Source organism: Hordeum vulgare, chromosome 2H, assembly GCF_904849725.1.
Source record: "Hordeum vulgare subsp. vulgare chromosome 2H, MorexV3_pseudomolecules_assembly, whole genome shotgun sequence".
In the NCBI taxonomy this organism is placed as follows: Eukaryota; Viridiplantae; Streptophyta; class Magnoliopsida; order Poales; family Poaceae; genus Hordeum; species Hordeum vulgare.
Window position 1 is genome coordinate 626,611,258 of NC_058519.1, and position 17,942 is coordinate 626,629,199.

The window sequence follows — 17,942 nt, forward strand, 5'->3', positions numbered from 1 at the left end:
GTTGGGATGTGGGTGGTGGAGTGGAAGAGCGGGACAGGGCGGGGATATATATATATCATACGGAGTATATGGCGCTGGCCGCCGGGGCTTTGGGATTGGCGCAAACCGCAGGGATGTCACCGCGATTGGTGCCTTGTGTTGCACGTCGACTACTCGGGACCTGATTAAAGCGTGCCTACGGTCAGTCACTAGTCACTACTCACTACTTCCTCCGTTCCTAAATATAAGTTTTTTAAGCGATTTTACTAAAAAACTACATACGAAGCAAAATAAATGAATCTATATTTTACAGTATGTCTATATACATCCGTATGTAGTTCTCTAGTGAAATCTCTAAAAAGACTTATATTATGAAACGGAGGGAGTAGATTTAGCTTGAGATCCCACAAGTGTCACGCCAGTAGGACTCGCCATTACTAATTGTACGTACTACAGTGCTCCATGCCGAATTTTCCATAGTGTTAATCAGCTGGCCGCGAGGCTTGCTTGCACGGCGGCGCCACGATGCCGGCGGCGAACGGCGGACAGGTGGACCGTTTTTTTGGCAGTTTCATGCGTGCAATCCGAACGGGACCACGCATTGCATGTTGATTGATTAGGAACTCCTTCACGTGGTCATGGCAAGTGAAACAGGACATGCAACGGCGAGCATGCATGCGCCTGATGTGTTGTCAGATCCTGAACCTCTCTTGTCCTGTAGGGCGACCAGGTGACTTGACTGACCGGATATAAGGTTCAGATCCACACACCGGCCATGCTATGCTACTCCGGTGTCAGATGTCGAGCAAACGCGGCGGCGCCACCTGGTGAGGCAACCGTAACACACATACTGTTTAGCAGATAATACTACTCCTACATAGGTTCATGGAGTGTGTTGTTTTTGCATGCCTCTGCATGAAGATATTGCTGCTCATTCTCAGTCCAATCTTGAAGGCAATTTGCTGTCAGATAAAACAGGACAAAGAGCTCGTGTCAGACAAAACCACACAGTGCCTGACAATTCTCAAGGTTGCGCGGCTCCCTGTCTGCCCCTCCTTCACTCTCGTGCATGGCGAGTATCAAAACACGACAAAAGAACAGGCGTGTCAGACCACAAACCTCCCTGAAGGGTAGCCAGGTGACTTCATCTCCTCTAGATCGGACTCGCCTGAATGACAAGCAAACTGGCGATCCGCATGTAGCGAGCGAGTCGACGGCCAGATGGAAAAGAAAACAACAGTTCTCGTCAGCTCACGATTCCGCCGTATATATATATATATATATATATATATATATATATATATATATATATATATATATATATATATATATCCGCTTGGATTAAAAGTTGGCGCCGCGCCCAGCGACAGGCGACAGCAACCGTGGAGGCTGTGCTCGTGCGCACGACGTCCCAGCTGAAACAGAAGAGTATATCGCGGCCTCGATCGGTCGACGTACGTACGTACGTGTCGCGGCGCGGGGCCGTCGCACATGCGTGGAATCTCTGCGGCGGGGGCGATGACCACGGCGTCCCGTCGACCGTTCGTTCCAACCCAAATCCTTGCGTGCCCTAACACGATCACCCCGGTACATACATGTGCGTGCACAATGCATTGGACAGTGAGAGGGCCGTCCTACTATTGGTATAGCTGAATTGTGTTTTGTGTAGCACTATAGATACCGGTAGTATACTGTATGTACATGCGTGACCGACTGGCCGGCCGGGTGCATGCACGCATCGGCATCGGCATCGCCGCATCGGTCCTTTCCGGGTGCCTGATTGTACTGCCCGTGACTGTCAAGTACAAGTACTGCTCCTTGCTCCTTCTCATGTTCTTTCCTCCGGATCAGATTGCCCAAGCTTCTAGCTACCTAGCTGCTCGATCGACTTGTGTGTTCCCGCTCTCTACCCAGGTCATCTGAAAATGAAAGTGCTACAGCATCAACTGCATTGGTTGGTTGTACACTTGTACTAACCGTGAGTCCGTGGCTATCAAGTACGAGTACTGCTCCCGATGATTGCCGCGTCACTCACAAACCCATGTTCTTTGGATTAGACCGCCCAAGCTTCTAGCTAGCTAGCTGCTCGACCGCTACATCCTACTACTAAATGTATGTGGTACACAGCTCATCCGAGAGTGAAAGTGGCACAGTGTCATCAAACTGGCTTCAAGTCCTATACAAATCGTTAGTACTTTTCTATCTTCTTCGGTGGAAGTCATATGCAAATGCGGTACCATATGACTGTGTTGCGGAGTCAGCCACATGCTCCCATATGCCACACCACGACAAGCATGCATGTATTGCGGGCACTCGTCATTTGCACTCTACTCACGGGCCACCCACTACCTGCATACGCTGATTAGTTAAGTGCACAAACGACGATGATCTCAACTGCGTAATTGTCGTGTGTACTTGACAGTTGACACGTAGAGCATGGGACAAATTAATTAAGGTTCAGTTTTGGTGCCGTATGGAACCTTAGCTTATTATTGGCTTGGTTTATAAGCCTAGATACATGCATCAAATCAAATCATGTAAATCTCCTTGCCACATTAACTTGTATTCCGTTCACACACACTAAACTAACGTGAGATCGGAGAAGAGGACCTCTCTGTCTTATGAAGGCTCATAGAAAAAGTAGTAAAACGGAGGAGAATAGGGATATACACGCACGCTTAAATCATTTTCAAATTTCTTTCAAACAGGAAGCTAGTTAAATACTTGTATGATCATGAAAAATGTACCGATTACACAACCATGCATTGTTCAACCACGCCTCACAAGAATTGTTCACAGCAAAATGACTTAACAAACTGAAAAAAAAAATGAGCAATGGAAGTCAACCACCCGTAAAACCACATGCGGAAATGTTGTTAAAAAAAAACCTACATGCGAAAATCAGTTGAGTAAGTTTATGGCTTTTGGGAGGAAATTAAACTAACATGATGGACTGGTTCTTTTCCAGCGATTGGTTGGAAGGGCAAATGATAAATTTGCCCTAAAAAACACAAGAAATGATCAATTTTGCTACGGCTACGTGAGCACCCCCATCGCAATAGAACAGGTTCGTGAGTTAGAAGATGAAGCATATATTAGTGGCAGTCTGGCATTACACAAGGACGAGCTCGTACTACGTTGCTACGTGTCAAAACTAATCGATTATTAGATATTGTGGATGCTATGCTTGAAATGCGATACAGGGACAAATGACACTCTGTCCTTACTCCCAAAGCGAGAAAGCTACTTTGTCATGCATGCACCAGTACACCTAAAGAGAGAACTATTTGTTCATTTTTGAATAAACAGTATATAGTACAGTCCCCAGCTTCACTGGCACAAACATAAAAAAGATTTCAGACCGCAACGGCCGCGCCCCTGCCCAACTTCTTGTCGCACGCACTCCCGGTTCTTTATGATCATCTCTTCTTATTGCTTCGGCGCTTTATGTCAGATCCATGGATAATGATATCAGAAAATGAAGTTTGGAAGCATATGCTAACTACTTGTAGTGTACTGTAAACCAAAATGTGGGTACCAGTAAAGGATTTTGTGTCTGCAAGAGAGTATATCTCCTTTTCAGTTTGATCTGCAGCTGTAGCCGGCAATGTTCGCTGAACCACAGGCCTGTTCAGAGAGAGAAAGATTCTTCATACAAGAGGCAACAAAAGAGAAAAAATACTAGACGTGACAAGTATACTGATACGGTGGTGCCTAGTCAGGTACTGTCTGCTAGGTGGCGCACACGTCAAATTTTGATTCTCTCTTTTTGGAGATCTCCTGCAGCAGGTGAGGCAAAAATGCTAGGCTCATTAGATCAGATGTCATATATAAATCATTATCAGAGAAAATACAAGCTGCCAGAAGTTAAACTGGTGCAATTAACAAAAATAGTAGTGTCACCACTAAACTATAGCCACAACTTTTCCAATTTGGTGAAATTAATCTGTAACTTATAGTGATAAGACTCTGATTAGCCCAATCTGACGAAGAGTTTTAGGTTATCACGAGCAAAAGGATCCATGCGTTGCAACCAGAAAGAAAATAATACACATTCTTAATGTAATAACCATGAATCAAGACCCACATCCCTTTTTCAACGTTTTGACCTTTTCAGGAAACTTTAGCATAAAATGAACTCCACACAAAACTATTTCAAGATCTAACCCTTTTGGTAACGTCACAAGTTGTGGCATTTCTGCTCAATTTAAAAACGCCAAACCCACCTACCACTAGTAGAAAAAGGGCCTTTTGTCCCGGTTCGTAAGGGCCTTCTGTCCCGGTTTCGGAACCGGGACTAAAAGGTCGTTACTAATGCCCTTGGACTTTAGTCCCGGTTCTTACACGAACCAAGACAGATGGGCCTCCACGTGGCCGGTGCGGCGAGCCCGGGCAGGGGGCCTTTAGTCCCGGTTGGTGACACCACCGGGACCAAAAGGCATCCACGCGTCACCATTTCAGGTGATGGGTTTTTTTTGAAAGGGGGGGGGGTTAGGGGGTCTTGGGGGGTTAATTTAGGTGTTTCATATATTGTGTTAGCTAGCTAATGAATAGAGAGAAGTGTCCTCTCTTATCTCCGTGCCTGGTCGACGCTGCATACTATACGTATAGAGAGGACTAGACACGCTAGCTAGTAAGCAAATGAAGGAAACAGAAGATCGTCATGAACATATACATACAAAGAGAAGTGATATCGACCACCTCTCCTTCTTTGAGAGATTGGTCGAATAACAAGTTATCGTATATCTATCCGACGCTACTGGCTACATATATACAATATAATTATCTCTTACAATATAATCTCCTAATTAAAATTCAACTGATTAGGGTTCACATGGTATTCTCCGTCTTTAGCGATCACGTGGTCAAGAAAGAATGCCGTCAATTCCTCTTGAATTCCTCGCATACGATCTGCTGGTAGGAGTTCATTCCGCATCCGATATATCTAATTTGAAGAAGGGGGTCAATACATATATATGAATAAATGAAACTGAACACAAATGATGGTAATAAAATAAAATTGTGAATATTATTATTTACGCACGTCATATTGTTTCTCAGAGTAGCCCCGCTCACAGATCGTGCGGCGGATGGAGTCGCAAATGTAGTATCCACAATAATCATTCCCTGGTTCCTGCCACAACCACTCTACAAGAAATAGAGATCAATCAAAGTGATAGTTAGCAAGCATGCTAAATGGTATTGATGAAACTAGCGCTTGAATCACTAGGAGATGCGTGGAACATGCTACTATAGTACTTACTTTCGGGTGTCTAAATTGCAGCTTCTTCGGCAGTCCCGGAGTTTTTGCGGTGAATTTTTTCCAAACCCTGTCAGACAAAGAAAACAATTACTTGATATCAGGAAATGAACAAAGTTGTCGATATGGTGCGATAATGATCGATTTAACTTCTCTAGAATTTCAGTCATGTCCGCATACTCGTTGGGATCTTTTCGTCTCGAGTCTAAGACGGTTACTAGTCCCTGCTCAAGCTTAATCTCCAGGAGAATATAGTGGAAGCTGCGCACGCATGCATAACTCATCAATTACATTACTATAACCTTGACTAATAAGGGAAACCGAATATGCACAAGACAGTAACACTCACTGGAATTCGTAAGGGAAGAGTATTATAGCTTTGTTTTGATTCAATACAAACGATTATAGCAGGTTGGCCTCGGTATCTTTGGCCAGAGATTTAATCATAAATGCATCTGCGAGATTTGTGTTAATGAACCCAATATCACCGATTTGTCTTTTCTTCAATTCGACGATCTTCAATCTGCATATAATATAGTGATGATAATTAAAAATACATGCAATGAAAGAGCTGACCTATATATAGAGACTTAATGACAGAAGTAGTACTACTTACAGGCAGTAGCAAGTGATCATTAATTTATCGAGGGACAGGAGATTGAAAAACGGGAAGAACTCCTCAAATGGAACCATCAACAGTTCAAGTCCAACGAGGTCATGCTCCTTTCTAACTCTTAGCGTCAAAATATTACTCCCCCCAGACTCTTTGCAAGTTTTCATGTACCAATCATGGAATTTTCGCATCATCATTGTTAGAGATCTTTCATCTTTGACGAGAGGCTTCCCGTACACGTATTTGTGTTCGCCCACCTCCAATAAATCAAAACGTGCATCATCGGGCAGGTAATCTGCAGGATTGGTACCGGGCAAGAAGATCCCCGGATGATTAGCGACGATATCGCTAGACACCTTGAGCGGGGGGAACGATTGGTTCGTTTGTTTGCCGAGTTGGGCAACTTTTTTCCCAGCTCGTCGTTCTGCTAACCTTTGATCACTGGCAGTACTTCCCGACCGCTGCGCTTCGATAAATGACTTTGTAATAATGCGCTCATAGTTGCCTTTCGTCGGAGACTTTGGTGGTTTCTTCAGGGCAGCCAGAGTACGCTTTGCTTTTACCGGATCTATCTTCTCCTCGGGAGGTGGATGTTTTTTTGCTTTCACCCCTTCAAAGAACTTCTTCACTTCGGCTTCCACGATCTTCGTGATTTCCTCCTGGCTCCTCTCGTATGGTAACTTCTCTAGAGTCTTCAGAGAAGGACCGTATCTGTATTGCCTGCCTCTGGCTGTAGTGCTAGACGTCGGAGCAGACGGAGCGATTGTGGCTGTCTTTCCTCTCTTACGAGGCCAAGGAGAAGGACGACGCACCGGAGGAGCCGGAGCGGCGGCAGGTCTCTTCCGCCCTTGTTGACGAGGCGGAGAAGGAGGAGGCAGCTGGCTGCTCGGGCGCGCCGGTGCAGGCGGAGAAGGAGGCGGAGTGCCGCCACGCACCGGAGAAGGAGGTTGAGTGCCCTGATCACTCGCCGGAGGAGGCGGAGGAGGAGGCGGAGTGCCCTGACTCGCCGGAGGAGGAGGAGAAGGCGGAGGCGGCCAGTTCGGAAGGTTGATGAGCTCATTCGCCATAGGCATGTAGTCTTCAGAGAAGAACCCAGCCGAATCTCCCCTTCACCCGTAGGGTGGTCAAGCTGAAGATCCTCAAATCCGTACGTTATTTGATTCACCATCACCCTAGCATATCCTTCTGGAATCGGCTGGCCATGGTAGGTTGAGCCAGGTTCATTAGGTATAACAGAGCCAACAGCCGCCTTGACTTTAAATGTCATACATCGCGTCATAAGGTGGCAATGTTGAGACTCTGTGATAGCATCCACGGGGTAGCCCGTGAAGACAGGCTCTAGCTGCTGAGTCTGCTCGGTGGAAGCCACGCTACTGCTCCGCTGAGATGGCGGGGTAGCTTCACGGGAAGCTTCGGCAGGTCGTTTGCTGCGATCTGCTTCTCGTTCCTCTAGCCCTTGTACCCTTTCGTGCAGCGCCTGCAGTTGGCTATGCTCCACTTTCTTCCTCCTCTCCTGGGTTTTGTAACCCCCTGCGTCCGGAAACCCAGTGTTCCACGGAAGGGAGCCTGGCGTGCCTCATGTCCGTCCAGGGTGCTCAGGATTCCCGAGGGCCATTGTGAGCTCGTCCTTCTCTCTGTCTGGAACGAACGTTCCTTCCTGTGCTGCGGCGATATAGTGCCGAAGCTTCGTGACGGGTATTCGCAGTTGCTCTTCCGTCCAAACGCACTTCCCTGATACAGGGTCCAAGGTTCCGCCAACCCCGAAGAACCAAGTCCGGCAACGGTCTGGTCATCTCAATGTCTCTGGTTCGACCCCTTTAGCAATCACGTCATGCTCAGCCTTGTACCACAAAGGTCGGGCTTTGAGGTAACCACCTGACCCCGTGCGATGGTGATGCTTATTCTTCGCAACATTTTTCTTGTTTGTCGCTGACATCTTCTTACTCTTTTTCGATGTCTTGTGGGCCACAAATGCGGGCCATTGATCTTTGATCTTCTCAAACCGGCCGGTGAATTCTGGTGTCTCTTCTTTGTCGACAAACGTTTTCTGCTCATTCTTCCACCTACTGAATAGTTCTGTCATCTTCTTAAGCGCATGAGACTTGATCAATTCCTCTTTAACTGGCTTCTCTGGATCCTCCTCTCACGGTAGGGTGAAATTTGCCTTAAGCGTTGTCCAAAGATCTTCTTTCTGCGTATCGGAGACATAAGACGTCGGCACCTCAGGATCTTGCTTCTTTGCCTTTAACCATTGCTGGATACTGATCGGGATCTTGTCCCTAACAAGAACCCCGCACTGAGCACGAAATGCAACCCTTGTCCGGATGGGTTCAATCGGCTTGCCATCGCGCGCGATTGCTATGATCTCAAAGCTTTCATCCAAGCGCAACTTTTTCTTCGGGCCTCGTTTCTTTACCGAAGTTGAGCTCGAACCGGAGGGCTAGAGAAAAAAGAATAAAGACGAGAGTTAATTAATATGTGCACATATGAAAACAATGAATGCATCAATTAACTAGTCAGCATGGGCTTAACTAATATATATATATACCTGGTCGGACTCGGTTCGGTCACCAGAGCCGTCATCACGGTCTCCTTCTTGTACCTCCATTAGGTCACCGGAGCCATCATGAACATAGCCCTCTTCTTGTACCGGCATTAATGGGTCACCAGAGCCATCATGAACATAGCCCTCTTCTTCACCCGGTCCTTCCTGACCATCGGTGTCGTAGAGAAACGACGAAATGACATCACTTCCTTGTGCGATTATCTCGCCGAACATCGCTTCTCTTGCTTCGTCTCGGGAGTGATCCATAGTTTCTGCAAATATTTACAACATGTCAATTATTATTCAAACATGGTACAGATGGATATATATTAGTGGCAAACATAGAACTAGCTAGCTAATCACAATAAGGAATCACGTTAGTGGCCTCGACGCTGCTTCTCTAGGGTTTGGGGTGGCCTAGACAACGCTTCAAGGGTTTGGGGTGGCCTCGACACAACGCTTCAAGGGTTTGGGGTGGCCTCGACGATAATGCTCTTTTAACTTGGTGAATTAGGGTGGCCTCGAGAGAGTTTGTCGGGTAGGGGTGCGGCGGGAGGGGGTAGGAGACCAACATCGTTTTTTCTCTAGGGTTTTGGTGTCCTCGAGAGTTTTGGTCGAGCGAGAGGGCCGAGGGGGGGGTGCTCCCGTGGTATAAGTTTTCATGATCGAGAGTGGATATATATATCGACCGCCCCTCATGTCGAAGTTATCCGGGAGGGGGTTATATCGACAACGACGCGACATACATATACATGGGAAAATAATGTTATCGGGGAGGGGGTACATCGGTACCCCCCCCCCCTCGTGTTAAAGTTCGATCGGGAGGGGGTATATCGACAACGACATACCCGATAAAAAATAAGAAGACAAAAGAAGAAATAAAAAGAGGAGAAGAAGAAAGGAATAGAAGAGAAGCAATCGAAGAAGAAAAAAGAAGAAAAAAAAGGAGAAGAAGAAAGGAATTTTCTATTTTTTTTCTTCTTTCTCCTCTATTCCTTTCTTCTTCTCCTCTTCTTTTTCTTCTTTTTTCCTCTTCTTATTTGTTTCTCCTCTTCTTCCTCTCCTCTTCTTCTCCTTTCTTCCTCTTCTTATTTTCCTTTTTCTCCTCTCATTCTTTTTCTTCTTCTTCGTTATCTTCCTAGCTATATATAATACTTTTCTAAAAATGTAACTTTTGCATATATAAAACTTTTTCTTCTTCTTCCTTCTTCCTTCTCTTCCTTCTTTTCCTAAATATATAAAACTTTTCTAAAAACGAAACTAACCTAAAATGTACTAAATCAGAGAACATATATAGATAAAACTAACCTAAAATGTACCCAAATGTACTAAAAATCTAACTTTTATATGCACAGAGAACATACATACATATATACATTTTTATAAAAATGCAAAAAACAAATCATCATTTATATGAACAAAAAATCTAAAAATGGACATATAATCAGATATACACACATACATATGCTCACACATATACACATAATCTGGAAAAAACATCATATAATCTAAAAAACAAAGGAGAGGACAGGGGCAGAGGCAGAGGCACGGCGCCGGCGTCGGCCTGACCAAGGAGAGGTGCGGCATGGTCGGGGCAGGGGCAGAGGCACGGCGCCAGTGTCGGTGTAGAGGGCGGAGATGGCGGCGTGGTCGGGGCGGGGAGGACGGCGGCGTGGTCGGGGCAGGTGCGATGGCGATCGACGGGGCAAAGGGCGGCGACGGCGTCGACGGGGCGGGTAGGGGCGCGGTAGAGGCACGGCGAGGGCGCGCGGCGTGGTCGGGGGGCAGGGCGACGACGGCGTGGTCGGGCCGGGCAACGGCGGCGTGGTCGGGGGCGCGGCAGAGGCACGGCGAGCTCGGGCAGCCTGGCGGCGTCGTCGGAGGGATCGAAGAACTGACGAAATTTTCACAACTGCTGGCTTATATATCAAAGCCATAGGTACCGGTTGGTGCCACCAACCGGTACCACTGCCCCCTTTAGTCCCGGTTGGTGAGGTCACTTTTCAGCAGCCCAAAGGGCGGGAAGCGGCGGCCTTTGGTCCCAGTTGGTGGCACCAACCGGGACTAAATGTCACTTTTCAGCAGCCCAAAGGGTGTGAAGCGGCGGCCTTTGGTCCCGGTTGGTGCCACGAACCGGTACCAATGCACCCCCTTTAGTCCCGGTTGGTGCCACCAACCGGGACCAAAGGCTGCCCGCGTCGCGGCCAAAGTTTAGTCCCACCTTGCTAGTTGAGAGGGGCGCGCAGTGGTTTATAAGCCCCACTGCCGCACCCCTCTCGAGCTCCTCTCCACTGCATGCTTACGGGCCTACTTGCTACTGCTTTGCCTAATGGGCCTTCTGGGCCTACTGCGGGCTTGAATCCAGGCCCATGGATGGGTTTCAAGTCGTATTTAGGCCGTGGTGGCCTAGTTGGTGGCAATTTTTTTTATTTTTTTCGAGTTTTTTTTGTTTTCTTTTTCGCTTTATTTTTTTTGTTTCTACTTATAACAAAATACTTATTTATTTTATTTTATTTTATTTATAATTACTTATTATTTTTATTTTATGACAATTCTTTTTGCTATTAAAGTTTCAAACAAAAAAAAAGTTCTTTACGAAAATTCTTTTTGCTTTTAATGATTTTGAACAGAAAATACTTTGATAATTTTAGTTGCATGAATTTTATATAATTTTAGTTTCAATAATACTAAAAGTTGCTTATAATGTTTTGAACAGAAAATACTTTGATAATTTTAGTTTCACAAATTTTATTTTTGTTATTAAAGTTTTTTTTTTGTTTCTACTTATCTATTTTATTTTGTTTCTGATTTCATTTGTTATTTTTCATGCATTTACTGATTATTTTAAGCTATAAGACCATGAAATTGAAAAGCATTTGAAATGAACTCTCGAAAGGTTCCAAGTTGGCATGGTATCATCATTTCACCCACATAGCATGTGCAAGAAAGTAGAGAGGCTTACGGCAAAAACTGGATGCACTTCGTGTACAAAACACACAATCTCCTTCGAAGTATCAGGGTTTCATACGGAAACTCGTCTGTTACAAAGGGATTTCATTTTTGTTGAACTTATTTGAACCCCCTTGTTTTCCTGTGTTCAAAATGCACCATTCAAAGCCACATCATCAATTTACAACCCTTTGTGACTTCATTTGTTATTTTTCATGCATTTAATGATTATTTTGAGCTATAAGACCATGAAATTGAAAAGCATTTGAAATGAACTCTGAAAAGGTTCCAAGTTGGCATGGTATCATCATTTCACCCACATAGCATGTGCAAGAAAGTAGAGAGGCTTACGGCAAAAACTAGATGCACTTCGTGTACAAAACAGACAATCTCCTTCGAAGTATGAGGGTTTCACACGGAAACTCGTATGTTACAAAAGGATTTCAATTTTTTTGAACTTATTTGAACCCCCTTGTTTTTCTGTGTTCAAAATGCACCATTCAAAGCCACATCATCAATTTACAACCCTTTCTGACTTCATTTGTCATTTTTCATGCATTTACTGATTATTTTGAACTATAAGACCATGAAATTGAAAAGCATTTGAAATAAACTCTGAAAAGGTTTCAAGTTGGCATGGTATCATCATTTCACCCACATAGCATGTGCAAGAAAGTAGAGAGGCTTACGGCAAAAACTGGATGCACTTCATGTACAAAACAAACAATATCCTTCGAAGTATGAGGGTTTCATACGAAAACTCGTCTGTTACAAAGGGATTTCAATTTTTTTGAACTTATTTGAACCTGCTTGTTTTTCTATGTTCAAAATGCACCATTCAAAGCCACATCATCAATTTACAACCCTTTCTGACATCATTTGTTATTTTTCATACATTTACTGATTATTTTGAGCTATAAGACCATGAAATATAAAAGCATTTGAAATGAACTCTGAAAAGGTTCCAAGTTGGCATGGTATCATCATTTCACCCACATAGCATGTGCAAGAAAGTAGAGAGGCTTACGGCAAAAACTGGATGCACTTCGTGTACAAAACAGACAATCTCTTTCGAAGTATCAGGGTTTCATATGGAAACTCGTCTCTTACAAAGGGATTTCAATTTTTTTGAACTTATTTGAACTCTCCAGAGCATCTAATTAAACCATACATTGAAATTATGTAAAACATTTCAATGCAAAAACAAATGCGATCATAACCGCAACCAAGGTAACAATTGATCCAACTGCATAATGATACCAAGCCTCGGTATGAATGACATATTTTCTAATCTTTTTAATCTTCAACCGCATTGCATCCATCTTGATCTTGTGATCATCGACGACATCCGCAACATGCAACTCCAATATCATATTCTCCTCCTCAATTTTTCTTATTTTTTCCTTCAAGTAATTGTTTTCTTCTTGAACTAAATTTAACCTCTCAACAATAGGGTCGGTTGGAATTTCCGGTTCAACAACCTCCTAGATAAATAAAATCTATGTCACATTGGTCGGAATAATTGTCATAAACAATAAATGAACCAAATAGTTATGAAAAGATAATATATACCACATCTGAATCATAGACACGGCGAGGGCCGACGGAGGCGGATACCAAAACCATCGCACTATATAATAACAAGGAATAATAAAAGTAATAAAATTAGACAAGTATCTATCTGAAGTCAGAATTTTTTTCTTTCAGAAAGAAGATAAGAACAAGAGGCTCACCACGGTGGTGCCGGCGATGAGATCGGCGCGGGCGATCGACGGTGGTGAAGACGGGGCGGGGACGGGGCGTGACTGACCGCTAGATCTAGACAAATCTCGTTGAAAATGGAGCTCGGAGGTCGAGTTTCGAGAAGAGAAAGCTTAACTAGTGTGGCTCGGGCATTTCATCGAACACCTCATGTGCATAGGAGGTGAACTAGAGCACCAAAATGCCCTCCCCTCGCCGGCTTGACAAAAATAGAGCACTGTGGAGTGCTCTGTCGCGGCGGTGGGTATATGTAGGCAAGTTATTTGTCCCGGTTCAAGCCACGAACCGGGACGAATGGTTGTGGGCCAGCAGCGAGGACCATTGGTCCGGTTCGTGGCTCGAACTAGGACAAATGGTTCCACACGAACCGGGACCAATGCCCACGAGGCCCCGGCCAGCCCCCTGGGCTCACGAACCGGGTCTAATACCCCCCATTGGTCCCGATTCTTGAATAACCGGGACTAATGGCTGGCCGGGGCCGAACGATAACCCTGTTTTCTACTAGTGTACGTTGCTGGTCTGGTCGAGATGCTGTGTGACAGTGCAAAACCGCCAGTGTATGTGGCATTGTTGGAAACGCCACAGTGTGTGGCGTTGGTGCCCAACTAAGAAACGCCATATGGTGTGACGTTTCGAGCAAAATGTCTATGAAGGGGAGCAACGCATGTCGGTTCGTCGTTTTTGAATAGAGCAGAAACGCGAGGCTTGTGGTGTTATCAATAGGGTTAGATTGTGAAATAGTTTTGTGTGGAGTTCATTTTGTGCTAAAGTTTCCTCAAAAGGTTAAAATCATGAAAAAGGCCACACTCTCACAGGTCCATGTCCTTTATTTGCACATGGTATCGCATTTGTGTTGCTAATGTATGCCTCAGTGCTCACACAATAAAAATAGTTTAAAGAGAAAAAACCACGAAAGGTTCTCATAATTGTGTTGGTGGTAACTTTAGTCCATGTAATTGCCAATACCCGAAATACGGTCTTCATAGTTGTCAGAGGGGTTCACATATGGTCCATTATACGATTTTATGTATGTATGCGCTGATCTGGCCTTGGTCAACCCATGCCACGCGACGCTGATTGCTATGTCATCTTCGTCTATCTAAATATCCAGGATGGCAGGTTTCTTTGTGCAAAAACGCTAGTTATAATATCCTGCCCCAGGGCAGGAGACACGACGACCACGTGGAAGGTCACCGCTGAAAGGATCGATATGGTTGACTAGAGGGGCGTGAATATACAACTATCAATTTTTAGCTTGTCTTAACAAATCATCGTTAGCAACAAAAGGTTCTCTTTATGAACAACTAGGTGAGCAACCTATATGCTGCTAAAAACAAGGATAACAAGTGCAAACAAGGAGTACACCACAACAATAATAAGTACAAAGTAAAGGTAAGAGATAACCACAAGTGGAACCGGTGGAGACGAGGATGTGTTACCGAAATTCCTTCCCTTTGATAGGAAGTACGTCTCCGTTGGAGCGGTGTGGAGGCACAATGCTCCCCAAGAAGCCACTAGGGCCACTGTATTCTCCTCACGCCCTCATACAATGCGAGATGTCGTGATTCCACTATTGGTGCCCTTGAAGGCGGCAACTGAACCTTTACAAACAAGGTTGTGGCTATCTCCACACAAAGCTTGTAGGCTCCCAACAAGACCACGAAGCTTCACCACAATGGAATGTGGCTCCGAGGTGACCTCGCCCTCTAGGGTGCTCAAACACCCAAGAGTAACAAGATCCGCAAGGGATTAGTGGGGGGAATCTAATATCTCTTCATGGAAGTAGATCAAAGCCTTCTCAAGCAATCCCTAGGAAATCAACAAGTTTGATTGGCTAGGGAGAGAGATCATGCAAGAATGAGCTTTGGAGCAAGAATGGAGCTTGGGGAGGTAAGAGGTGAGCTTCTCACGGAAGAAGACACCTTTATATAGTGGGGGGTACAATCCAACCGTTACCCATCCACCAACTGCACTAGCCAAGCGGTACTACCGCTGCTAGGAGTGGTACTACCGCCCAACAGCTCACCAACCACGGTAGTAAGAAAATACTATCGTGTCTACCACTATGGAGGCAAAAGGATGTGCAAAAAGTCCGAAGGAGCGGTACTAAAAAACTACTACCGCTCTGGGAGCGGTACTACTGCCCACAGAACATTAGTAAAAAACTACAACTGCCCTGAGGGCGGTACTACCGTTGTGCCATTGGTACTACCGCCAGCCATTTTGCACATACAAGGAATACAAGGTTGGAGCTCCATTTGTATCAAAAGAAAGGTGGTGCAAATAGAAATGTGTGCATGATGATTTCACCCAAACCTTTCCGACGCGGACCTCTCTTAATAGTACGAATTTCCTACGACTCAAATCCACCAAAGAGAAACGTAGAAAGGAACCATCTTCAAAAGACGCCGAGGGGCATCGAATCATCTTGTGCCTAGTCATGAATTATCTGAAATGCTCAATGCACACGATTAGTCCGCACATACATTGTCATCAATCACTAAAACCACTTAGGGAGAAATATGCCCTAACAACCGCGGAGGTACCGTAGGGCGCCGACGAGGCCGCGACCATGAGGAAGTGGCGCGCGGCTCGTTGCAAGCTAACGACGGCGAAATGACACGGTTCACATCGGCCGTTGGACACATGAGGGGGATGGAGGATGTCGTCTTGTAAGTGCATCTAGTGCCCCTTAGTGATTTTGGTGGTTTGAAGACTTATAGGTTAAGTATCTAATGTGTTTGTAAGTGTACACAGGATCTATAAGTCATTGAGGAGTTTGAGATATTTGAAGAATATCGACCCCTAAAAATATATGTCTTCAGTTGAAGAAATTGGTCTGAAGCTGAAGAAATGAATCGCAAGGAATCTGCGATGAAATTGATATTCCTCATAAAGATACTGATATTGAGAAGTCCGGTGGTTCCTGAAGAAAATCATTCTGAAGAATTTGAAGCATGAAGATTTACACTTTCTGTTTTACTTTCTTCGCATTTGAGTAATAGGAACACCGTACTGTTAAAGGGGGTCAAGTTACACTATGGAATGAATTTCCTCATGATGCTCAACCCAAGCCTAATCCTACCTAAAGCCTCAAGTGAGGAATATGAGTGACATGAGGACTCTCACAGTTGAGGGTTCCGACCGTTTCGATAGCCACGCCAAGTCACTGGTCTTATCCACTCCAACGACCATATTATTTAAGGGCATTAGTGTCAAATCATGTCGGGATGCTCCCAGGCTATAAATAGCCACCCCCCACAACCACTAGCTGGTTGGCTGCTCCGTTAGAAACTGACAGTTGTCATAAGAGCAACCCAATTCCTCAGAGTCTTCAAGAGTAATTCATAAGTGAGGAAATACACCACCCACCGAAACCACAAACCAAACCTAGTGATTGAGCATCACTGAAGAAGTTGTTCGTGTGTGGGACTGAAGCCTTTTACCTTTGAGGACCGTGCATCCTCCACACGGTTAGGCGTCATGGTCTAGAGCTTTCCAGCAGTCAATTGTGGATTGTCGGGTGACCAAGTTTGTGAGGGTTTGGAAGTCTGCCCTGAAGACTTACCACGAGTGTTGGGCGAGGACTGTGTGTCCTTAGCTCAAGGAGAATTCGGTAGGGACTATGTGTCCCGGGACTGGGTGTCCTTTGGTTTCAATACCAAGCCGCTCCAAACCAGATGTACGACTGTCACAGCAGTTGGAACTAGGTCATCAACGACTGTCTTCACTGAGAAACGGGTTCTAATTCCTCAACTCTTTACTTTCCCCGTATTATATGTTGATGACTTTCGCTGTGACTGTTTGAAGAATTTGCTGAAGACTTTCTCTGAATTTCCTCAACCCCAAATTCTTCACGTTAGTTATTCCTCATCTGTATTTTGCGTGCCTGCTCACTGTGCAATCTGTTTTCACATTCTTCACTCTGAAAACTGCTGTTGTGAAACTTTGCACTTCTGATCCTTTACTGTTTTCGCTGTAAGTTAGTCATCAATGAGGAATTTCCTCAAAAAGAATTTCCTCAGTGATGAAATTCTAAAAATCTCCTATTCACCCCCCCTCTAGTCCATATAACGCACTTTCACGTCTCCATACGGGAGTCCTTCACCATCCCGACTGAGGAGGGGAAGCCCGGGCACGACTTCTGCGGCGTTTCCGACGAGCATAACTGCTCGTACATGGAGGACGCATGCCGGGAGCGGATGCACGAACTCGTCTGAGAAGAGCTGGCCGACGCGGCCCAACCCAAGTCTTGGACCGATGCAACGGAGCGGAGCTTCGCGAGGATGGAAGCGGAGGTGGCCATCAACGTCAGCTGCCGCTGCGAGGCGAACAAGTGCGACCACGTGGGGTTTGTGGGGGGAGTAGCGCACCCTGGTGGCCAACTGTGGCGCCTCCTTTGTCGTGCACGTGCTCTATCACGATGGCGCGCCCGTCGTCCTCTCCTGTGACCACAAGCCCGACAGGCCGGATGAGCTGGAGAGGATCGAGGCGGCCGCCAACCGTGTCATATTCTAGGAGGGCGCGTGAGGGTGGTGGGTGTGTTGCCATGTGTACGGCTATCTGAAGTCGTTCGTGACGGTGGTCCCAGAGGTGACGGTGACCGTCACGGCTGCTGGTGACGAGTGCCTGATCCTAACAAGTGACAGGCTGTGGGGGCATGGTCACTAACGAGATTGCGTGCCACGTGGCGCGAGCCTGCCTCTGGTGGGGCACAGAGAGGTGGTGCGCCAAGGCAGCGGCCATGCTCACCAAGAATCCAAGATGGCTTTAACGAATAACAGCTCGGACAACATCTCCATTGTCGCGATCTCCGGCCAAAGAATCATTTGTAG

The 17,942-nt window shown here is 45.6% G+C and overlaps 1 pseudogene; it reads left to right on the forward strand.

Annotated features, from left to right (window-relative positions):
* The first annotated feature begins 1,680 nt into the window (after nucleotides 1-1,680).
* On the forward strand, nucleotides 1,681-17,942 carry LOC123428825 (annotated as a pseudogene).